At 42.7% G+C, this 24,826-nt stretch overlaps 1 long non-coding RNA gene and 1 other non-coding gene across 2 annotated transcripts; one reads left to right on the top strand and one right to left on the bottom strand.

Annotated features, from left to right (window-relative positions):
* Positions 1–7,801: 7,801 nt before the first annotated feature.
* Positions 7,802–9,337, top strand: LOC118489012. The gene is made up of 2 exons (XR_004885783.1): positions 7,802–7,909; positions 9,130–9,337. It is a non-coding gene; the product is annotated as an uncharacterized LOC118489012 (long non-coding RNA).
* A 15,023-nt stretch (positions 9,338–24,360) lies between these two features.
* TRNAD-GUC lies at positions 24,361–24,432 on the bottom strand. Its single transcript has one exon. It is a non-coding gene; the product is annotated as a tRNA-Asp (tRNA).
* Between the last annotated feature and the right edge of the window lie 394 nt (positions 24,433–24,826).

Below are 24,826 nucleotides of genomic sequence, written 5' to 3'. Positions count from 1 at the left end.
CTAACTCCTCAGACGCCATCAATGAGTCAGCAAGCTGCAAACAAAAGAAAAAACACAAAACATGAAAAATATGTGCCAAAAGAAAAGAAAGAGACAGCAAACTAAAGGACTCACCAGTGGTATCCCACGATTGATAAGCTATTTGCAATCCTGGTCTAACTCATGCGCCAGCATCTCAGAAGCTGTAGCTTGAGCCTTGTGATTACCAACCGCTTCTTCCAGCTCAGCAATACGCACCAGAGCTTCCTCATGAGTTTTTTGGACTGCACTGGCTTGGCCATCCTTCTCCATTTCTAGCTCCTAATTGCGTGCTTGCAACGTGGCCAGCTCGACATCCCTCTCCCTCACAATTAATGCAGAAAGGCGCATCACCTCTGAGTCAGTCTTCTCATATTCACCCTTCCACTTCAAAGCTTCATCACGTGCAAGTTTCAACTCACGGTTAGATTTGGCACACGATGTGGCCCATTCTTGCTGGTGGTCAGCGTTAAGTTTCTGCTCCTTAGCAAGTTTTTCCTCCGCATTCTCGCCAATTCAAACCCATCTTATATGCATTAAACTTCTCCCTGTCAGCAATGAATTCCCTCTTCTTAGCTTCAAACTCCATGACTTGTTCACCCATTGACCTCCGTTCACGTACTATCTCCTGGGTAGTCGCGAAGTAATTTACCCCAGGACGAACATGGTCATCCAGCAATCTGAAGCGGTCCCTATTTTTCTGATATAAACATTCAACAGAGGGAAGAGACATGGAGTAAAACTCATGACAGTTATCCAAACTATCCATTCGGGGCCCCTTCATAAGAGACCAGCGAGGGGCGTAGGTAAGTTATCACAAGCAGGATTATGATTCGTCCGTGACCCACCTGCTTCCCTCCTGCCAGAATCACTCCCAACTCGCCCCTTAGAGTGACTATGCTCTTCAGCACCAGATGGCACGTGACATGTATATTTGGTGACTGGGGGAGTGGCTTCATTGGATTCCACATCCGTTTCAATACATTCTACTCTTTCTCGGATAACCACTCCTGGGAGAGTGGATGCTTTTACCTTCTCAACAACAACAAATTCTACAATCCCTTCCGGGCCCTTCCCCTTAACAGCTTTGGGACGGACAGAGTCCCTAACAGGAGAATCATCAAACCTCGCAGCAGGAGGTAACTCAGGACCAGGGATAGATGAAATGTCAGGAATATTAGATTTAGACGGGCGAGTAGTTGACCGCCGAGATCTCGGACCAAACACCTCCGTCGACCCTACAGACAATAACTCATGATTATAGCCACATGAACACAAAAAAATGGAGGAGGGATACAAGATTAAACATTATAAGGAGAGAAATAATACCTTTCCGCCCAACGTACTCAGCAAACATTTCTTCAAGAATATTGCTAGTCTTTTTCTTGAAAACACTCAAATCCACCTCACTCTCAGATGGCGCCGACCCTTGGGTTATCCCATCAATTTTCTCTTCTTTCAGAAACATTCAGAACAACTTCAGTATCTAGCTTGCGCTTAGCATCGGTTAGAATTCTTCTGTTCCTCTCCAAAATTTGGGTAATGGTGGCTTAATCCTCCTCAACATCCTCAGGAGGCGACCTAACGCCTACGTCCAGTCCAGACAAGGTGTCAGACACAATAACATAATCCAAGTACCGAATATGAGAAGAGTTTTTACCGGTATGCGCACCCGATCGAGTGTGCACTCCTGGTTCCTTCTATATCAGTTCATCAGCAACAAACCCAGGGTTCGTAGTTACAGGCTCCGCATGAGCAGCAGCTTCAGAGCCACCTGTGGACTCTACATTCACACCTGTACTAGTTGAGCGAGACTGATGAATGAAAGCATCAAAAGAAGCGGTGGACTCCTCGCTCGAGAGGAGAATAGTCTCCCTCCAAGCAAGAGACTTCACCGCCTCAAGCTTCGCAGAAACAACGGAATGCGCACATGTGGGAGTAGTAACATGTGCACCCAAGCTCTCCTCCATAGGGTGATGAAAGTAATCTTTTATTTGCTCCAACCACGAGAGCTCTCCCTCAGGAAGTACCCTCGTAACCATCATACCACCAACCTTCAGTTTCAAGGCGATCATTAGTCCATAAGCTGCAAAATAGTTTCTGATAAGTAACCCAATACACAATCATACAAGTGCAAAAAAACATACAGCAAGATTCTACCTTTATTCGGTGTACCCACAGACAGGGGCCCCCATTGGGTTTGTGGACACCCATAACATAATCATACCAGCCGCCACCAAGGCAGCCTCTTCCAGTTGAAGCATAGGGGTAGGGCGAGCAATCAAGGTCTTGTACCATTGCTCATCTACGTATGCCACCACTGGCAATTTTGGAATGCCCTCATCAGGACGACGATAGTTCATATCAATGGGTATTACCCCACGACGGATATAAAAGAATTTGTGCTTCCAATCATGCAAGCTCTTGGGTGGGTCTTTGCTGCAAGGCGAAACATTGGCGGTACGCGAGTTGAAAGAATAAAAGCCACCAGTGCAAGAGACATAGTAAAAAACATTAAACATGTTAACTGACAGAATCAAAGTTGTGCCTGGCATATAAACTCAAAGTGAGTAACCCAGGGCATGCCGACAGGACTAATATGAGATACATGCAGTCCATAGCGAGTAAGAACTTCTCCGAAAAACTTGGTGATCGGCAAACGGAAGTTATCCTTCCTGAAGAAGGCACCATACAAAGTGATATAGCCAGGAGGAGCGTCGAGTGCAGTACTTCCCGGAGTAGGATACTGTGCACCCCAGTTCACCAGAAATTGGAAATTCTGGCAGATTTGTTGGAACTCATCTTCTCTCCAATTGATAACGGCTTGATCTGCCCTCAAAGGATCTTTAGATTTGGACTTCTTCCCCTTCCAAGAGCCCTCCGGTCTAGATGAAGTCGACATGATTTACAAGAAACAAAGAACTGCAAGTAAAAATTATGAGATGAAAAAAGGAAGAATGAAGAAGGGAGAAGAAAAAATTACCAAGGCAAGTGAGAAAGATAGGGTTTGATATAGTGGAGCTCCGGATATTTATACCCATAACATTTAATGTGATGGGAAACCGTACCGACAAGTGGGGAACCCTAACCAATAAGAAGGCGACACGTCAGGTGGGAGAAACTTAAACTACGTCTTATGAAGGCGCGTGGCCACCACGCGCCTGACACCGCCGTAAAAAGCACCTGTCATCCTGACGAACTCCTGCAAAAAGTGACTGCTCCACTCCCTGATGCGACAGTCACCTTAACTAGTAAATCTACAGTGACAAATGTCAGACATCAATCATACCAACCAACAACTTGCACCCTTAGAAAGAAAACTTCTCCTTAAAGAAACCTCAACCAAATTCCATACCGTTTTCGCTCACTTCTGTACGCTAAAATCATTTGGCTCACTTTCGTACACCAAATTCCATATGCCGTTTTGGCTCACTTCTATACGCCAAAATCCATGCGCTGGTTTGGCTCACTTCCGTACGCCAAACTCCATACGCCGTTTTGGCTCACTTTCGTTCGCCAAACTCCATACGCCGTTTAGGCTCACTTCTGTATGCCAAATCCCATACGCTATGTCGTCTCACTTCCGTACGCCAAATCCCATACACCGTTTTGGCTCACTTCTGTACACCAAATTCATGCGTCGTTTTGGCTCACTTCTGTACGCTGATTTGGCTCACTATTGTACACCAAAACCCATGCACTGATTCGGCACACTCCAGTACGCCAAATTCCATGCGCCGATTTGGCTCAACTCTGTATGCTATTCACACATGCCGACCCAAATCACGTGAGCATGAAACCCTTAAATACAAGAATACTTTATAAATCCAGAGTCGCTCTCAGCTGATAAACTCATCTAGAAGCCACACTAGACTGGGAGACCTGAAGAGGTATGGCCCCAAATCATGCGCAGACGCGTTTAACGGGACCACACCGCTCCAGATATACGATCTCGCCATACGAAGAGATCTAGAAGGTTCTAGAAGGAAACACCTGGCGATAAAAAGATGCTCCTAGCTGACAGGTAAGGACGACAGGTGACACCAATTATAAGGCGTCAGCACCTGCCACAAGATCTTCATGGGACAAACTGACAGCAAGTACAAAAGGATGTTGAGCTTGAGCGAATATCCATGCGCCACGTCACCTTCAGTACAGGACCAAGTCTGGTTATGTCAAAAGGGGACAGAATGGATATTTCTCCTGGTCGGACAGCTGGCAAACAACCAGCTTGCAGTCCTTCTCCTTTACAATTCTCCGGCTATAAATAGAACGCTCAACCTCCAGGTTTAGGGATCGATTCTCTTACTCTCTCACTCTCTCACTCTATGCATACACTTATTCCCAAACGATTACTTATTCTCACGTCAGAGGGTGGTTATAAGGAGAACCCCTATATTCTTCTCCTTGTAGCGAGTCACCGATGTTGTAAAAGTGGTATTTTTGAACCTTACACTTTTAAATATATTGTAACAGGAGAATTAAATACGACCTACATGGATTCAAATTTCTTGTTGCATGTATCCTTTGAACCCCTTTAAGTTTTTAATCTTTCATACACACAATTCATAATGATAGCATCCTGGAAGAACAACTTTTGGTGTGGTGCCTAAGAAATCGATGTAGCAGCTTGCAGAGAGAAAACATTAACATTTGGGTTTTAAGAAGCTATAAAATTAAATTTCTAATTTTTATTAGTTTAATGCTAGTTTGATCATAACCATTTAACTACCCATTGTATGCCCTTAAAAAAATGACCCATTGTATAGGTTAACCAAAGATCATGCACATGTGGATTATGTTTGACAACATGGTAGCTTCCGTAGAACTAAAGTTATGTACTTTTGTATGTACATGTGGATTTGTCATTACGGCAGATGTGGAAGCGATAGAGATTTGTCATTGTCGAATACCCAAATCCCGGTGACGTTAGATGGATCTTCGCTGACGTCAAGGTGCCTCTGTCTTTGTTGCTACAAAAATATAAACTGTTAGCCTCGCCACGGGGGACCCCGGGGGGGGGGGGGGGTCCGTGACCAAGCTCCGGCGTGAGAGTAAGTAAACTTGCCGGAGAATGAAAGGAGTTTATTCCGATGAGTATGATCACCGGAATAGTTCCTCCAAGGTGTGAATGTAATAAATGCTTGAATGTGTTTAATGTGTAAGAATATTGGTCGGAACCAATGAAGGGAGAGTAAATGAGAGTGTGTTAAATGTGCTCATACCTCCTTGTTACCGTTTTCCTCTTCTTATATAAGCAAGTAACCTTATCTTGCATGTGGGATATTGGTTAAGGTGATCCAACGGTTTCTGGTAGTCTTCGGGGGGCTCAGACACGTGTCTGACCCCCAGCGGTGAGATGATAGCCTCATTTAATGTTTACGGCTGGAGAAGTACCATGCCAGCCAAGATGCCATTTATATCAGACATTAAATGCTCCTTTTCTCTTCTGAACTCTTTTTTCCCGCTCGTATCTATATGGGGAAAACCTTAATGGAGAAGTAAATTCATCTGTGGGCTTTATGTGTTGGGCTTTTGTGGCATCAGCCCAAACCGGGTAAATGGAGCAATCCATTGGCCCGTCGTCAAGTCATCTTTAGTCCCTGGCTCTGAGTCCCAAGGCTCATGATCCGGGGCTGAGCTATACTTGTTTTTCAAAAGGTAATCCTTTGGCTAGAACATGTGGGCCCGTGCCCTAAGCGGTTATTATTCACCCTCTACTAGACTGCCGGATATTAATGGCGAGGTTTAATCCTATCAATACACGTGCCCCCTTTTAAATTTCGAAAGGACGGTGATGTGACGGTTATTTCCACCATCAATTATCTCTTTAAACACCCCTTTGGCCCTCTTGATTTCTTGTTCTACTTCCATTGTTATCCTCTGTTTTTTCTTAACATTTCTCCGATCATCATTTTCTTTACTTGCCATGAGTCGCTCCGGTCGCTCTGCAATCAGATCGGTCTTGACGGCGAAGGATTTGAAGTCCTTTGTCGAGACATACAACATTCCCAAGCAGTTTTCTCCCTCCTTGCCGGGCCCTAATGAATCGGCTGAATGTACGCCGGACAGAATTCCTCTTTATACACTGGCATTTTCCTCTTGTGGAGTCCGGTATCCTCTTTCACCTTTCAAGGTTGCTTTGCTTCGCCACTTTGGGGTTCACTTCTCTCAGTTACATCCCTTAGGTTTTATGAGAGTGGTACAATTTGAGTTGTCTTGTGCAGCCATTTCCGGCGAGCCCTCTATCCCTTTGTTCTGCATGTTCTATAAACTAATCTCCGACGGGGATTGGTTTACTTTTGCTAAGCGACAGAACAACGTGTCAAAACCCTGTTACTCTTTTATGCCAACTTCTACTTACCCGAAGGATTGGAAGAGTCGGTTTATGTAACACCCCAAAAACTCGAGTTCGTTAGCTATTAGTATGTTATCACGTTTAAAAGAAAGGAATGGAATAACTAGGTTATTAAACCTAGTTAAAAACTTGGTTAAAACAAATAGGTTATGAAATTGAGTTAAATAATGAGCAAGTAACAAACATGAGGGGTGGTTTTTGAATAAAGGGAAAGTCTAAATATAAAACAAAAATAAAAACCCCCAAACACACACACCTGGGCGTGTGTGTGTTCGATCAGAGAAGAGAAAGAAAGGGGGAAACCCCTCATGAACCCTAATCAACGAAATTGGATGCGAATTGGGCTGAATTCGAACTTGCATGAGTCGAAATAGTGATTATCTAAGCAAGTTCTAGCCAAGGTAAGTCTTAATTTTCAGTTTTGATGAACAACCAAGGAGTGGGTTTTGTTAAATTCGTGGGTTTGATCTAAATCAGGATGAAATCTTGCTAATGTTATCATGTTTAAGCTGAATCTTGGTTAAATTTTAGTTATCTAGTGATTTAGAATGAAACCCATGTTTATGAGTATGATAATGATTATGATGAGCATGTGTATATGGATTATTTTGATTATGTTGATGCATGTGTTACGTATTAGGTTTTGATAGTAATATGATGAAGTTGAAAATGTGATCTTGTTTGAATAAAAGGATTCATGAGGTGAATGTGGGGAGAATATGCTTAAATTGCTTGTACAATGTGCTTAAATGTTAGTGCGCACGCCAAGTGTTCGATGAAATTGCTAGATGAAGTTAGAAAGTGAAATTGTATACAAGTTGTAAGTTTATATGTATAAAAAGCGATTGTGATGAAAGTAGTAGTTTACTAACTTGAAAAATGTGCCTTAGATGGAATTCGTACATGAATTCGGGTTGAAGGTATATGTTGGTCAAATTTATGCATTAGGAGCTTGTACATTGTGTTTGAACGGGTGAGGTTGCTATGTGGTCTACTAGTCCCTTAATTACGGTTAAAAGTGAACATGTACTAAATATACATAGCATATAACCCCACTAACCAAGGATGATGCTAGGATTATGCTAATTTGATTTTTATAAGACATGGTTGTCAAATGTAGCGTTATGAAGATATGAGTATGTGGGCATTAATTATGTGTTATGTGTGATAATGAATTTGGATTTCGAAGATATTAAATATCGTGGTTGACAAATTATGTCGTATGCATGTTAGCGAAAATCGTTGTTGGTAAGAATAGGTAAATATGTGTTAATTTGGATTACCCGATGAATTATGTGTGTTGGAAAGGATATGAAGTTGATTAGATGTTTTAATGTTTGATAGTAATGACTATGGAAAGTTAAGTATGAATTATGCGGATGATATGATTGTTACATGTACAAATGAGTATGCTAATATGAGCGTGGTTTCGATGAAATGAAAGTATAGGAATCACGTCGTGACGGACTCAAGCATGAAAGGATAACGGGTCAAGAAAAGGCGAGGAATCGGATACGAGCACGGACGTATAAGGTAAGTGATTCTGTAATCACTTCTTATGTTCGGTTAGGTGATATGGCGTTTTGATTAATTAAACATGATGGTTGAGGTCAAATATGTGTCGTAGTCTTATGTCGTAAAGGATGGGATTAAGTTGACCAAAATGCCCTTGATGGGTATTTTGGGCAAACGATTTTAATAAGTGGTTTAGAAACAAGTTATACGATTAGTGTAATGTTTTGGACAAGTATGGAAGCGGGAAGTATGGTTTTGCTAGTCTTAGATCAATTAATGCGCAAACACCCATAACGGGTCAAATAATTAGGAAATGACAATAAGTCAATAGAGCGTAAGATAAGAATTTCCTTAATCCGGATGTGGGATTTTAAGTTCATATGATAGAATATGAATTTACAAGCATGTAGGAAGAAACGGGAGGTTAAACGGGTAAACGGTTCAAAAGTTATGCGCGTTTTAGTGCGTACGGACGACGAAACGGAGCTGCAGAAAAATGCAAAATCTAGAGGGCGTCGCCGACGGGCATGGGGGCGTCGCCGACGGGCTCTAGAAAACCAGTTTTTGTGCTGACGGGTTAATTACCTGTCTACGGGTTTTTGGGCTACGGGTAAATGCAAGGCCCGTCGCCGACGGCCCTAGGGGCGTCGGCGACGGCCTTCCCAAGTCCCAAAAGCTGAAATCTTGTTATTTAATTTAATTTATGTACCGTGGGCTTCGGTTTGATATCCGTGGACTACGGTGGACTTTCCAAACATGATTTTGATGGTTCCTTAGATGTTTATGGGCTATAAAGCTAAGTCTAAGACCCATGTTAATGATGTATGATTATGTAAGAGGTACGCGTGATCTAGTACGTGTTTGTTAAAGTATGTACGTATGTAGATGTGTATGTAGGTAGGAATGGATGTAATTAGGTATGCACGTACGTAGGTACGTACGTATGTATGCAGGTACGTATGTAGGACAGTTGCTATTTGTGACCGTAAAGGTATGTATCAGTTTGTATGAAAGGTATGTACGCATGCATCTAATGAAATTGAGTACTAACGGTAATAGTTGCGTGCTTGGTGAATGAAGTGTAACGCAGGAATACCAAAGAAGTCTCACTACGGATCATATGATCAGGATGGGAAAGCTGGGATGTCAAGAGTTAACGAAACGAGAAGTAAACGTGAACAAACCTTGTATGTTTATAACGCGTACTAATGATGTGAAATTTTATGTGGTGAGCGCAGGTAGTACCAGTCATGAGGATATCCAAGGATTGGAGATCGAAGATCGAGTCACTAGAGAGATTGTACGGAAACGTTGATGTACATAATGTAGTAAACATAAGCTATGTTTTTAACTAGTAAATAAGAGGATGACGGATTTATGAGAAAGAACTGTGTTAAAGTTAAATCTTAAATAAGTTGAGGTATTTATAGTGAAAGAAATTTTATGATACGTGTTTCCGCTGCGACTTTTGACAAATACGAATTAGGGCGTAACAAGTTGGTATCAGAGCCCTGGTTTGAGAGAATCAAGTAATAGAAAGTAAATGCTTGAACTCAAACCGGTGTGCTCTCGTAATCAAGAACCCGTACAATCCAAGACTCGATCGAGGCCTAAATGCAAAAGCAAATGTAAGTATGTATTAGATTATGTATTTGAAGGAAACTAATAGTATGTTATGTGCAAGGTAAGCTTAAGAGTTTGAAGAGGATGATCCGTGAATGCAGAATAGGATGAACGCTAAGGCGGGCAAAGGTGCAAATAGGCAAATTAACCCCAGGTACACACTACTAACATGTATGAGTACCGATGTCAAAAGAAAAAGGAAGGGGTCTCCTTGGGAGGGTAATTATTAAATGAAAGACAATGATGTGGTCTTGGGGAAGTTTTAGAAATATGCACGAAACTGAAACCCATTTCTCGGGCATAAGGCGATGATTACACGAAGGCACGAAATTAGTGTGTGAATTGCGCACCTGGCCAGTACGCAAGAAGCATATGACGTTCGTGAGACCGTGGCAATTATTGCAGGTATGTCCGGTAGAACTGGGTAGCAGGTGGGCGCTATGTTGTAGCGAATGCGAAAAAGCAAATCCATTGCGGATTTGGTTATGCTAACGAAGGTTATGAAAAGTTATGCGAGTCGACCGGTTCTAGCGAACAAGTCGAATAAGAATAAGCTACCATCCGTTTTTAAACGGGTGATTTTGAATGCTCTAATGAATGCTAGAAGCTTAATCCGTTATACGGATTGAAAGAAGAAGTTATGATTAAAAGCGAAAGACCCAGTTATTTGGGTAGTGGAATGTGTATGCTTAACTCTCGTTGAGAGTGTTTATGCCAAACCCAGTTATTTGGGTAGTGGAATGTGTATGCTTAACTCTCGTTGAGAGTGTTTATGCCAAACCCAGTTATTAGGGTAGTGGAATGTGTATGCTTAACTCTCGTTGAGAGTGTTTATGCCAAACCCAGTTATTTGGGTAGTGGAATGTGTATGCTTAACTCTCGTTGAGAGTGTTTATGCCAAACCCAGTTATTTGGGTAGTGGAATGTGTATGCTTAACTCACGTTGAGAGTGCTTATGCCAAACCCAGTTATTTGGGTAGTGGAATATCTATGCTTAACTCTCGTTGAGAGTGTTTATGCCGAAACCCAATTATTTGGGTAGTCGAATGTGTATGCTTAACTCTCATTGAGAGCGTTTATGCCGAACCCCATTTACTTGGGTAGTTGAATGTGTAAGAAAGAAGAAAGCTCCTATATGAATAGAACTAAAATGAAGTAATTATGATTCGACAACTAAGATGACTAACCTTAAAACCTTGTTGCTGAAGGTAGGTAAAACTTTAAGTTTTTGTTAAACACATGCAAGAAAGAAAAGGTAAGAATGACATGTTTGAAACCGCTAGATGGATTCAAACATAGAAGGAATGAAGGGTATGGATGTTACGTTTAAATCCGTGGGACGGATTTAAAACATAAAAGGATGTAATGAATGCCTTTATAAGTAAGCATTAATATAGGTTTGAATATATAGGGACGATGAACTATTACTAGTCGGTCAAGGAAATGAGAAGGTTACGTGGAAGTATGGCATGGGAAGTATAGATTTGTTAAGAAGAAGTCAAACATGATAGGTGTATGTATAAATGGAAGTGAGAAAGGAAGTATCGTTAAGAAATGCTAACAATGATGCTCGGCTTGTTGGCCATGTTCATTTGAACAAAATGAAAGATGGCACATGATGAATGAGTAGTATAAAGTAAATCGATTTATTTTGATTAGCAAATATATGAATGTGATATGCTTAAATAGGGAGTTAGAAACAAGCCGCGTACTTAGATTTGTACAATTTATAATTATAAACAATTGGAATAAATTCGATGAAAGAAACGTAGTAATGCTATTTGTTAAGGGCTAGTATTATAAAGTAAAAGACACTAATAAGAGCTCTGGAGAAGAGTCGGACATAAGTATAATTATGAAAGTAACTTACTTAATATGAGGGCATATGAACGATGTGTACAATTACGTTCATGCATGAATAAAACCTTTGCCAAGGTCCCGAATGCGCTTAGGTTGTAGTAAGTATAGTGAATGAACAACCTGAAAGGGGTAAGAGTATAATTGGTCTAGTTTGAATGAGAAAGGTTTCGGGGACGAAACCTCATTTAAGGGGGGTAGACTTGTAACACCCCAAAAACTCGAGTTCGTTAGCTATTAGTATGTTATCACGTTTAAAAGAAAGGAATGGAATAACTAGGTTATTAAACCTAGTTAAAAACTTGGTTAAAACAAATAGGTTATGAAATTGAGTTAAATAATGAGCAAGTAACAAACATGAGGGGTGGTTTTTGAATAAAGGGAAAGTCTAAATATAAAACAAAAATAAAAACCCCCAAACACACACACCTGGGCGTGTGTGTGTTCGATCAGAGAAGAGAAAGAAAGGGGGAAACCCCTCATGAACCCTAATCAACGAAATTGGATGCGAATTGGGCTGAATTCGAACTTGCATGAGTCGAAATAGTGATTATCTAAGCAAGTTCTAGCCAAGGTAAGTCTTAATTTTCAGTTTTGATGAACAACCAAGGAGTGGGTTTTGTTAAATTCGTGGGTTTGATCTAAATCAGGATGAAATCTTGCTAATGTTATCATGTTTAAGCTGAATCTTGGTTAAATTTTAGTTATCTAGTGATTTAGAATGAAACCCATGTTTATGAGTATGATAATGATTATGATGAGCATGTGTATATGGATTATTTTGATTATGTTGATGCATGTGTTACGTATTAGGTTTTGATAGTAATATGATGAAGTTGAAAATGTGATCTTGTTTGAATAAAAGGATTCATGAGGTGAATGTGGGGAGAATATGCTTAAATTGCTTGTACAATGTGCTTAAATGTTAGTGCGCACGCCAAGTGTTCGATGAAATTGCTAGATGAAGTTAGAAAGTGAAATTGTATACAAGTTGTAAGTTTATATGTATAAAAAGCGATTGTGATGAAAGTAGTAGTTTACTAACTTGAAAAATGTGCCTTAGATGGAATTCGTACATGAATTCGGGTTGAAGGTATATGTTGGTCAAATTTATGCATTAGGAGCTTGTACATTGTGTTTGAACGGGTGAGGTTGCTATGTGGTCTACTAGTCCCTTAATTACGGTTAAAAGTGAACATGTACTAAATATACATAGCATATAACCCCACTAACCAAGGATGATGCTAGGATTATGCTAATTTGATTTTTATAAGACATGGTTGTCAAATGTAGCGTTATGAAGATATGAGTATGTGGGCATTAATTATGTGTTATGTGTGATAATGAATTTGGATTTCGAAGATATTAAATATCGTGGTTGACAAATTATGTCGTATGCATGTTAGCGAAAATCGTTGTTGGTAAGAATAGGTAAATATGTGTTAATTTGGATTACCCGATGAATTATGTGTGTTGGAAAGGATATGAAGTTGATTAGATGTTTTAATGTTTGATAGTAATGACTATGGAAAGTTAAGTATGAATTATGCGGATGATATGATTGTTACATGTACAAATGAGTATGCTAATATGAGCGTGGTTTCGATGAAATGAAAGTATAGGAATCACGTCGTGACGGACTCAAGCATGAAAGGATAACGGGTCAAGAAAAGGCGAGGAATCGGATACGAGCACGGACGTATAAGGTAAGTGATTCTGTAATCACTTCTTATGTTCGGTTAGGTGATATGGCGTTTTGATTAATTAAACATGATGGTTGAGGTCAAATATGTGTCGTAGTCTTATGTCGTAAAGGATGGGATTAAGTTGACCAAAATGCCCTTGATGGGTATTTTGGGCAAACGATTTTAATAAGTGGTTTAGAAACAAGTTATACGATTAGTGTAATGTTTTGGACAAGTATGGAAGCGGGAAGTATGGTTTTGCTAGTCTTAGATCAATTAATGCGCAAACACCCATAACGGGTCAAATAATTAGGAAATGACAATAAGTCAATAGAGCGTAAGATAAGAATTTCCTTAATCCGGATGTGGGATTTTAAGTTCATATGATAGAATATGAATTTACAAGCATGTAGGAAGAAACGGGAGGTTAAACGGGTAAACGGTTCAAAAGTTATGCGCGTTTTAGTGCGTACGGACGACGAAACGGAGCTGCAGAAAAATGCAAAATCTAGAGGGCGTCGCCGACGGGCATGGGGGCGTCGCCGACGGGCTCTAGAAAACCAGTTTTTGTGCTGACGGGTTAATTACCTGTCTACGGGTTTTTGGGCTACGGGTAAATGCAAGGCCCGTCGCCGACGGCCCTAGGGGCGTCGGCGACGGCCTTCCCAAGTCCCAAAAGCTGAAATCTTGTTATTTAAGTTATATTATGTACCGTGGGCTTCGGTTTGATATCCGTGGACTACGGTGGACTTTCCAAACATGATTTTGATGGTTCCTTAGATGTTTATGGGCTATAAAGCTAAGTCTAAGACCCATGTTAATGATGTATGATTATGTAAGAGGTACGCGTGATCTAGTACGTGTTTGTTAAAGTATGTACGTATGTAGATGTGTATGTATGCATGTATAAAGATATGTACGAGTGTATGCATGTACGTAACGATATAGGAAGGGTATGTATGTATGTAGAGGTGCATGTACGTATGCATAAAGATAGGTATAAGCATATGCGTGGATGTAAAGATGTAAGAAAGGTATATACGTATGAATGTCTTTTGCGTTTAAATGTATGTATGTTGGTGTGTAGGTAGGTAGAACGTATGTATGCGTTTAGATGAATATGGGCTCACGAGGGGATCCATACACGAAGGTATGCACGTATGTAGGTTTGTGTGAAGGCACGTAATAAGTATGTATGTATGTATGTATATATGTATGCATGTATGTATGTATGTATGTATGTATGTATGTATGTATGTATGTATGTATGTATGTATGTATGTATGTATGTATGTATGTATGTATGTATGTATGTATGTATGTATGTATGTATGTATGTATGTATGTATGTATGTATGTATGTATGTATGTATGTATGTATGTATGTATGTATGTATGTATGTATGTATGTATGTATGTATGTATGTATGTATGTATGTATGTATGAATGTAGGTATGTATGTATGTAGGTAGGAATGGATGTAATTAGGTATGCACGTACGTAGGTACGTACGTATGTATGCAGGTACGTATGTAGGACAGTTGCTATTTGTGACCGTAAAGGTATGTATCAGTTTGTATGAAAGGTATGTACGCATGCATCTAATGAAATTGAGTACTAACGGTAATAGTTGCGTGTTTGGTGAATGAAGTGTAACGCAGGAATACCAAAGAAGTCTCACTACGGATCATATGATCAGGATGGGAAAGCTGGGATGTCAAGAGTTAACGAAACGAGAAGTAAACGTGAACAAACCTTGTATGTTTATAACGCGTACTAATGATGTGAAATTTTATGTGGTGAGCGCAGGTAGTACCAGTCATGAGGATATCCAAGGATTGGAGATTGAAGATCGAGTCACTAGAGAGATTGTACGGAAACGTTGATGTACATAATGTAGTAAACATAAGCTATGTTTTTAACTAGTAAATAAGAGGATGTCGGATTTATGAGAAAGAACGGTGTTAAAGTTAAATCTTAAATAAGTTGAGGTATTTATAGTGAAAGAAATTTTATGATACGTGTTTCCGCTGCGACTTTTGACAAATACGAATTAGGGCGTAACAGTTTATTTTTGTTTCTGCTGCCATGATACCGGAGTCTCCACTGCCGAGGGATGCTGAGGCCGTTATTGAGGATGCTGTTCCTACTCTGTCTGCTATTGAGACCGTTCAGTGGAAGCGAATGTATGAGAACCCAACAAAGGCCTTTACTTTTTCCGAGGGAATCCTTGCCATGGGAGGGCTGAGCCCTTCTTACCTAGTTCGTCCCAAGGCCTTCTTTGGTAAAAAAGGTATCTTTTACTCTGGGTTGCTGTTGTTTTCTTTTGTGCCTTTGGTGTGTGTGCAGTCATCTTTAGTGCTTTTCTTGTGCAGAATTAACTTTGTGGAGGTTTCTTCAAGGCGATTCCAAGGATGTCAAGTTTATAGTTGGTAATGAAGTTGATCCTGGCTTGAATGTGGAGGTACAGGCTACCGGGGGGTCTACCCAGGCTGGGGGTTCTGTCGCTGTGGGAGGCGATGAGGGAGCCTTTTCTGATGGGGAGGAGAGTTCCCCTGATCTCCCCCCTGTTCGGCATTCTGATCAAAGTGATGATGAAGCTCTGGAGGTTCGTTTAGTTCGTAAGAGGAAAGCCGCAAGTCCTAGGCCAACCCCTGCTCCCCGTGACATCCGGCAAAGGCTCCGGAGTGCTAGTGGACAGAAGCTTCCTCCTTCGTCGAAGGTTGTTTTTGATCTTCCCCCTGTTGGAATCAAGGGTTCCTTGTCCAAACACCTGAGGTCTTCAAGTCTTGTGAGTGCACCTTTGTTGGTAAGTCTCTTTTTCCTCCCGTTCTCTTTTTTCTACCTTTGTTTTGTTTTTGATGTTCTTCCTCTTGTTATGCAGGGGAGTTCTCATGATCCCATAGAAATCCCCACTGGTCCCTCCTCTTCCCGTGTTCAGGATAAGACTTCAGAGGTGGGCATAGCTCGTTTTTCCTCAGCTTTTGAACTTTCACCGTCTCATGCTACGGGGACTAGTAAACCCACTTTCCTTGAAGGTCCTGCTCATCGGTCCCCTTTGGCTCCTCTGTTTGCTGATGTTATCCCTCTCACATATGTCCCTAAATGGAAAGTATCTCATTCTTCAGTGATAGGGACTCCTGAGGCTGCTAGGGACTTTCTTACTCATGCTGTTCCTCCATCCTATAAGTTCGTGAACTCTACTTTGAGGGATGATCTTTTTGAGGATCAGTACATCATGTCCCTTTGTGAGAACTTTTTCAGGGGTATCGGTATGCTGCAGCGGATTGATGATTTAAGGAGGGCGAATGAAGGACTCAAGGCAGAGCTTAACACCTCCCAATCTGTTGCTGCCGAGCTTAGATGCCAAGTGGTCGAAGCTGAGAGAAAATTGCAAGAGGAGAAGGTATATAGCCCTTCCTCTTCCCCCTTCCCCCTTTTTTATACCTTTCAAATTGACTTTTGGATCGTTTGTAATGTTTCCTGTCCGGGGGGGGGGGGGCGGGAGCCATGTTGGAGCAGAGGAAGCAAGCTTGGGAGAGGGAGATGGCGGTGCTGCTGGAGGAGAAGGAGGAGCTGGTTGCTGAGTTAAAGCATTTGAAGGAAGTTGGCTCTGTTTCCCAGGAGCAGTTGAATACCATGTATGCAGATTATGGGATAACTTCTGATGATAACCAGCAGTTGGCCAGGGAGAAGCATTGGTTAATTACTAAAGGTTTTGGAGCCTTTCTTTCTGCCGTTTCTCAGTCAGAGGAGTTTAAGAGTGGCTTGGAAGAGGTATATAGGGCCTATCGGGATGTTGGCTACCAGGCTGGGCTGAAGGATGGTTATGCTTATTCTGCTCAGGGTCTAGGTAGGAAGGAGACTCCGTTGTACAACTCCAAGGCTAAGAAGAAACTACCCAAGCTGGATGAGGAATTTGGGAGCAAGACCCCGGCCATTCTGAAGAAGATCCTGGAGCATCCCTTGATATCGATAGATGAATTGAAAGCCTTGTTTTCCTCTGCTGGTCCTTCCTATCCACCGTCTTTGTCTGGGGGTGCCCCCCAGTGATTTCTAAACATTCGCTTTCTTCGATATGGTTGTAACCTGAATAACTACTTTCCCTAGGATACTTTAAACTTTTTGTGTTTGGAAGGGGAACCTTTGTGTAGGGGTTCTCCTTAGTACCTGATCGTATGACTTATGACCGTATGCTGTTGTCCTATCTCTTGCTTGCTTTTTGTTGTGTTTATGGTTTTGCAGGAACCTTTGCCTAGGATCGAGCTGGTGCTTTCCTGAGGACCTTTGGGCCGTTTTGCAGGAAGTTGTGCTTTGGTCTTTTTGGTTGAACTCGTGTTTTGTTGCCTTATATTTTAGCTATTTTTTTCCAAAGTTATTAAGGCTTTTCCTTGTACATTTGTTCTGTAAATGAATAAAGGATGATCTCTTTTTGTGGTTTATTTACACAGATGTGTTGTGCTTATGGTTTGCTTGGTAAACCAGGATTGTCTGTTCGAGGCCAATCATCGGACAAGTTTATAATGTGATATTATGTTTTTGGTTTGTTTTGTCCGCTTTCTTTGGGTTAGCTAGACCCTATTTTGCCCCACGGCCGGGCTTTTGGCATGTTTGATATACCTTGTACACGTGTGCTCATTTATTTAGTTAGGTTTTATAGTGTTTCTGGGCACGTCTGCTTAGATATAATACCTGTTATTTTGTCAAAAGAGGACATGCTAGTTGTCCATTTTTCATACATTCAGGGATTAAACTTCCCAGCATAAATTGTTACAAAAGATCTGTCCGTGGGGGCAAGCCCCAGATTAATAGTTAAATATTACAAAAGTGGCTCCTTGGCCGTTTTTTCCGGGGGTTTACCCCTCATATGTGATACTTCCTAAGTTGCATGAGGTTCCATGTCCTGGGGACCTCCTTGCCTTGGAGTGTTTCCAATTTGTAGCTTCCTTTGCCGTTTGCCCATACAACTTGGTAGGGCCCTTCCCAATTAGGGCCTAGTTTCCCGGTGTTTTCTTGTAGGCTGGCTTTGTTTGCTCTTAGAACCAAATCCCCTGGGACAAGGCTGATCTTTTTCATCTTCGCGTTGTAATAACTTTCCAGCTGCTTCTTGTATTTGGCCTCCTTGATTGCTGCCACCTCTCTCCTTTCCTCCAAAAGGTTCGGGTTCATCCGGAGGTCCTGCTCGTTCTCCTCATCCCTGAGCTTCATTCGGGCAGTTGGGGATCCTATTTCAGCCGGGATAACAGCTTCCGTCCCGTAAGTTAGGCTGAAAGGAGTCTCCCCATTGCAATCTTTAGGAGTGGTCCTATATGCCCAAAACACAAATGGTAGTTCCTCCAGCCATCCTTTTTGCTTCCTCCCGAGTCTCCCTTTCATTCCCTTGATGATGCTTTGATTGGCTCTTTCTACCAATCCATTGTTTTGAGCGTGGGTGATGGAGGTAAACACCTGCTGTATGTGCATCTGTTCACACCAGGGTCTGAAGGGTCTTCCCGCAAATTGGACGTCGTTGTCACTTACCAGCTCCTTTGGGACCCCGTATCTGCAGATGATGTTGTCTAGTACAAATCGCCTTATCTGGTCCCCGGTTATTTTTGCTAAGGGTCTTGCTTCTATCCACTTAGTAAAATAATCGATGGTGACTACCACATATTTGACCCCTCCTGGACCCTCCGAGAATGGCCCTATTATGTCAATGGCCCACTTCTGGAAGGGCCAGGATGTTGAGACGGGTATCATTGGATGCTTGTGTCGGTGGGTCATAGGTGCATGTACCTGACAGTTATCACATTTCTTGATTTCTTCGGAAGTTATTTCGTACATTCGAGGCCAATAGAACCCCGCATTCATTGCCTTTGCTACTACCATCCTTGGCCCCGAATGCATTCCACAAATCCATTCATGTATTTCCCTAATCACATACTCAGCCTCTTCCATGTCAACACATTTCAGGGACGGGCCCAGGTATGATCTTCGATACAGCTCCCCATCAATCAACTCATATTGCAGGGCCTTGACCCTCACCTTTCTGGCTGCCCACTCCCCCTCAAGTAGGGTTCCGTCCCTGAGGAACTTTATAATTGGTGTCATCCATGTTTCTTGTGCATTTTCAACTGCAGCCACCTCTTCTGCTCAGAGGGAGGGGGGGTCAGGACTTCCACTTTGACTTCTCTTGCTAGGTGGTCGAATGCTACTGAGGCCAGCTTACTAAGGGCGTCAGACTTTCTGTTTCTTCCGCGGGGGATGTATTCTAGCTTGAAAGTCTTGAACACTTCAGCCATTTCTTTTACTTTTGCCACATATCGGGCCATAGTACTATCTTTGGCCTCGTACTCTCCTTGATACTGTTTGACCACCAGCTGTGAATCGGTGCTAGCCTCTACATGCCTTGCTTTCATTTTCCTTGCCAGCCTCATCCCTGCTAAAAGGGCTTCGTATTCTGCGGTATTGTTGGTGTTTTCGAAATCTAGTCTTATGGCGTAGGTCAACTCAACCCCCTCAGGACTTATCAGGGTAATGCTTGCTCCACTCCCTTCTTCACTGGAGGCCCCATCTATGAATATCTTCCATACAGCCTCATCTTCCTCCTCTTTTTCTTTTCTTTCCAAGGCTTCCCATTTTTGGAGTTCTTTTTCTTCGTCCTCCGGAACTTCTGCTAAGAAGTCGGCCAGTATCTTTCCTTTCATGGCTGTCCTGGGTTTAAATTCCAGTGAATGTTCTCCCAGTTGTACGGCCCATTTAGCCAATCGTCCGGACAGCTCCGGCCTCTTGAGCACCTTTTGTAGGGGCTGATCTGTCATCAAGGTGACCTTTTGTCCCTGGAAGTACCTCCTGAGTCTTCGGGATGCAAAAACAAGGGCTAACGCTAACTTCTCTAGTGGCATGTAATGTTCCTCAGGGCCTTTATGTGTTCTACTGATGAAGTATATTGGTATCTGCTTTCCCTCCCATTCCACCATCATGACCGCACTTATGGTTGTTTTCGAGGCTGATAGATATAGGAGCAGATGTTCCCCAGGTACTGGGGTGGCTAGGGTTGGGAGTTGACAGATGTAGGCCTTCATTTCTTGGAAGGCAGCTTCCGCTTCAGAGGTCCATTTAAATCTGTCTGTTTGAAGGCAATCCTTCAGCACCTTCATGAAGGGGAGGGTCCTGTCAGCCACTTTTGATAAAAAAAAACGGTTTAATGCAATTAGCCTTCCATTTAGCTGCTGGATGTCTTTTAGGGACTTGGGAGATCTCATTTCGGCCACAGCCTGGGTCTTCTCCGGGTTAGCTTTGATTCCGCCTTTGGTAACCACTACCCCCAGGAACTTCCCTTCTTCTACCCCGAAACAGCACTTCCCAGGGTTCAATTTCATGTTTACGTCTTGCATGGCTCGGATTGTCTCGGCTATGTCATCTATCATGGCCGCTTCAGTCAGGCTCTTGATAACAATGTCATCTACATATACCTCCAGGTTTCGTCCCCGTTGTTCCCTGAAAAGGGCATTCATGAACCTTTGATAGGTTGCACCTGCGTTCTTGAGTCCGAAGGGCATTTTGGTATAGCAAAATGTCCCTTCGTCTGTGATGAAGGCGGTCTTCTCCTCATCTTCCATTGACATCTGAATCTGATGGTATCCTTTATAGGCATCCAAAAAGCACTTCAGGGGGTATTGAGACAAAGAGTCCACCTGCACATCTATTTCTGGGAGGGGATAGCAGTCCTTGGGACATGCTTTTTTTAGATCTTGAAAGTCAATACACATCCTCCATCCCCCATCTTTCTTTTGAACCATGACTGGGTTTGCGACCCAGGATGGGTACTTTACCTCCCTGACTATTCCAGCTTTGAGCAACTTCCTGGTCTCCTCACAGGCGGCCCTCCTTTTACTGGGTCCCATGCTCCGCTTCTTTTGTTTAACTGGCTTTGCCCAGGTGTATGTGTTGAGTCGGTGTTCAGTCAGGCTCCTGGGGATCCCTGTCATGTCCCCGTGCTGGAATGCGAATACATCTGTGTTGAGGAGGAGCAACTCCTTAAGGGCGCTTTTGCATTTGTCACTCAGGTGACTCCCTACTTTAATCGTCTGCTCTGGGAACCTGTCACAAAGGACCCATTCTTCGACCCCCTCCTTTCGAGGCTTCCCGGGTGCCTCCCCATCAGACACAGAAGAGATTACTTCATATGCGGACTTCACCCAGGCTAAGCCTTTTGGTGTCTGGAATACTAGGGCTCCGTGTGGGGTGGATGCCTGCGCTTGCAAATCCCCAATTCCGGGTCTTCCTAAGATTGCGTTGTATTTAAGGGTGCCCGGACCACTGTGAAAGTTAGGTTTATAGTTCGCACGCGGTCCCCTACCCCGACTATGAATGGGAGCCTGATTTTTCCCAAGGGGTGTGACATACTGTTGTTGAACTCTACTAAGGGGATAGAGTCTTCTTCAAGCCGATCTCTTACATCTCTGTTAAATCTGAGGAAGCAATGTTCATATATTACTTCAACTCCGGATCCCCCGTCCACATGTATTCGGGATACCTTGTGACCGGCTATTATGGCTGAGATGTTGAGGGGGAGTCGTTGCACTTCGTTTTCCTCCAAGTGTGGCATGAGGATGGGAGCTCTCATGCAGTCCGGGGAGCCCAGGATTCTGGCCTTTACACTTCGGGTATTATCAAATTCATTCCTCCTTCTGATCGGGTCTACATCTGCCCTCCTAGGCTTCCTTGCATCTCTCCCTTTGCGATCCCCTCCTCCCTCCTTAATTTCCTTAACAAAATGGGCCAGCCTTCCCGTTTTCACTGCGGCCTCTATTTCTCTCTTCAGATACATGCAGTCGTCAGTTTTATGGCCAAACCCTTTGTGAAACTCACAATATTCGTTTGGTTGTGCCTTTGGCCCAGGTTTTATGGGTGGTGGCCTTGGGAAGGAGCTCTTCACCCTCTCAGTGGCTAGTATTTCGCTCGGGGTTTTGGTGAGAGGGGTGAAATTGTCAGAGTAAGGAGGCGGGCCTCTCTCCCGAGGCCTATATGGGGAATATGAGGGCCTTGCTCTATCGTGCAACATTCTATCAAAAGCAGGTTTTCTGGAATAAGGTGTACCTTTGTCAAGAGGTTTTGCAGCCGGGGTGACCCTTCGGGGTGTGACGTCCGTCTCCTTAGCTTTGTTGACTGTGTCTTTTCCCCTGACAAAGGCTCTGACCCTGTCCATGAGGTTGTCAAACGAGTGGGGGAATTCCTCCCCCAGTTTCTCACATAGTTGTGCATGCTTTAGTCCGTTTATGAAACTGCTGATCTTCATGACCTCCGGGACATCCTTGATCTTCATGCTCTCCTTGACAAACCTCTCCATGTATTGGTCTATCCGCTCGTTGTCCCTCTGCCTTATGTGCAGAATTTCGTTTGGATTCTTGACCACTTTTCAATGCTGACCAAAGTTCCTGAGGAACTTCTCGCTTAGCTCTTCATAGCTGTCAATTCCTCCTGGAGGGAGGCTGTCAAACCAGAGTGGGGCTCCCTCCGTCAAAGTTTGTACAAACATGTGGCACCAAACCGGCATGGGCCATCGTCCTAGTTGCCCCGCTCACCTGAAGGCATGAAGATGATCTTCAGGGTCTCTTGTCCCATCATAGCGGTCAAAGTTTGGAGGCAGCTTTGTTTTAGGGGGCATCGGTGCTTCTGCAATCCTCCGAGTAAATTTTGAGACTTCGGCTAAGTCCCGTGGTAGGTACGGTTGATCCAAGCCATCATCATTTTGATTATCCTTTTCTTTCTCCCTTCCTTTTGGCTTCTTTCCCGTGATGAGATCCTCCCTTTCCTCCGAGGACATCTGTCGAAGGGCTGTCATGAATGTTTCTAGTGGGTCACCACTACTGCCTCTGTTTTGAGGGTCTGTCCCTTCCTGGTTGGAGGGTGTATCAAAGGAAAGTCTAGCCCTAAGGCTGTTAAGCTTTTCTTGCCTCTCCAAATCCTCGAGACACTTTGTTAACTTTTCTCTGTACATGGCTACAAAATCTGGAGTGATATGTTCCGCTCTTTCTGGGTTTTCCACTTGATTCTCGTTGCCTTCTTCATGAGTTATATCTTCTACTGTGACCTTATCATGATCATTCTGTACCGTCTGGATGGTACGTGAGTTGGGTGGGGTTGCCATACTGCTGCTTGTGAAGCGGGCTATCCTTAACGTCGGAGTTTAGTGTGGAAACACCGGTCAGACTGGCGTCCCACGGATGGCGCCAATGTCGAATACCCAAATCACGGTGACGTTAGATGGATCTTCGCTGACGTCAAGGTGCCTCTGTCTTCGTTGCTACAAAAGAATAAACCGTTAGCCTCGCCACGGGGGACCCCGAGGAGGGAGGGGATCCGTAACCAAGCTCCGGCGTGAGAGTAAGTAAACTTGCCGGAGAATGAAAGGAGTTTATTCCGATGAGTATGATCACCAGAATAGTTCCTCCAAGGTGTGAATCTAATAAATGCTTGAATGTGTTTAATGTGTAAGAATATTGGTCGGAACCAATGAATGGAGAGTAAATGAGAGTGTGTTAAATGTGCTCATACCTCCTTGTTACCGTTTTCCTCTTCTTATATAAGCAAGTAACCTTATCTTGCATGTAGGATATTGGTTAAGGTGATCCAACAGTTTCTGGTAGTCTTCGGGGGGCTCAGACACGTGTCTGACCCCCAGCGGTGAGATGATAGCCTCATTTAATGTTTACGGCTGGAGAAGTACCATGCCAGCCAAGATGCCATTTATATCAGACATTAAATGCTCCTTTTCTCTTCTGAACTCTTATATCCCGCTCGTATCCATATGGGGAAAACCTTAATGGAGAAGTAAATTCATCTGTGGGCCTTATGTGTTGGGCTTTTGTGGCATCAGCCCAATCCGGGTAAATGGAGCAATCCATTGGCCCGTCGTCAGTCATTACGGCAGATGTGGAAGCGATAGAGAAGGACGCTGCAAACGCGTCGAGGATAGAGATATTGTAGTGTGTGGGGGAGGAGAGAGAACGGAGTGGTCCATGGGGGCAGTGGTCGAGCCACGCCAACGTGGAAGAGAGAGGAAGCCGTCCATGAGCCTCACCGCTAGCTGAACTCGAACCACAGTTTTTAGGGCTAGTTTAGGTTTGAAGTTTTTAAAAGCTTTTAAACTTTTAAATTTTTTTTACAAGTTAACTTTTCAAGAGAAGTAATTCTAATGAAACACTCGATTTCTAGACACTAACATACAAAATGTTGATACCTCTGTCCAGTCAAATATTCGAAAAAAGTAAAAGGTTAAGCCTGAACAAGTTGACACCGCTCACACAGAAAAAATAAAACGCCGTTGCCGGGGATCGAACCCGGGTCACCCGCGTGACAGGCGGGAATACTTACCACTATACTACAACGACTTTGTTGAAAGGGTTTTGCACTTAAATTTCAAATACGTTTTCTCAGAATCTATATATCTTACGACTTCGTATTCTAATTTGATACTATTGTTGATTTAATGATTAAATGAAAAAAAAATCACTAATAAGATACGATTATGAAGATTAATACACCAATAAATTCTAAGATATATATATGTGTGTGTATAATGTAATAATTATAGTAAGTAAATAGATATTACTTTGCAAATTTAGAAACAATTATAAGATTAAAATGTTCATAATTTTTTGCTTAACATTTAACTAATACCGATATTTGATATAATTCGCTCATGTTGTATCTCAAAATCACTTAATTGAAAAGTATAAGCAAAATTTAATTTAAATTTGGTTATAAATCAAATTTTCAACAATT

Source organism: Helianthus annuus, chromosome 2 (genome assembly GCF_002127325.2).
Source record: "Helianthus annuus cultivar XRQ/B chromosome 2, HanXRQr2.0-SUNRISE, whole genome shotgun sequence".
Taxonomy (NCBI): Eukaryota; Viridiplantae; Streptophyta; class Magnoliopsida; order Asterales; family Asteraceae; genus Helianthus; species Helianthus annuus.
Note: the sequence above shows the minus strand (reverse complement) of the source record. Positions and strands in the feature narration are given on the sequence as shown.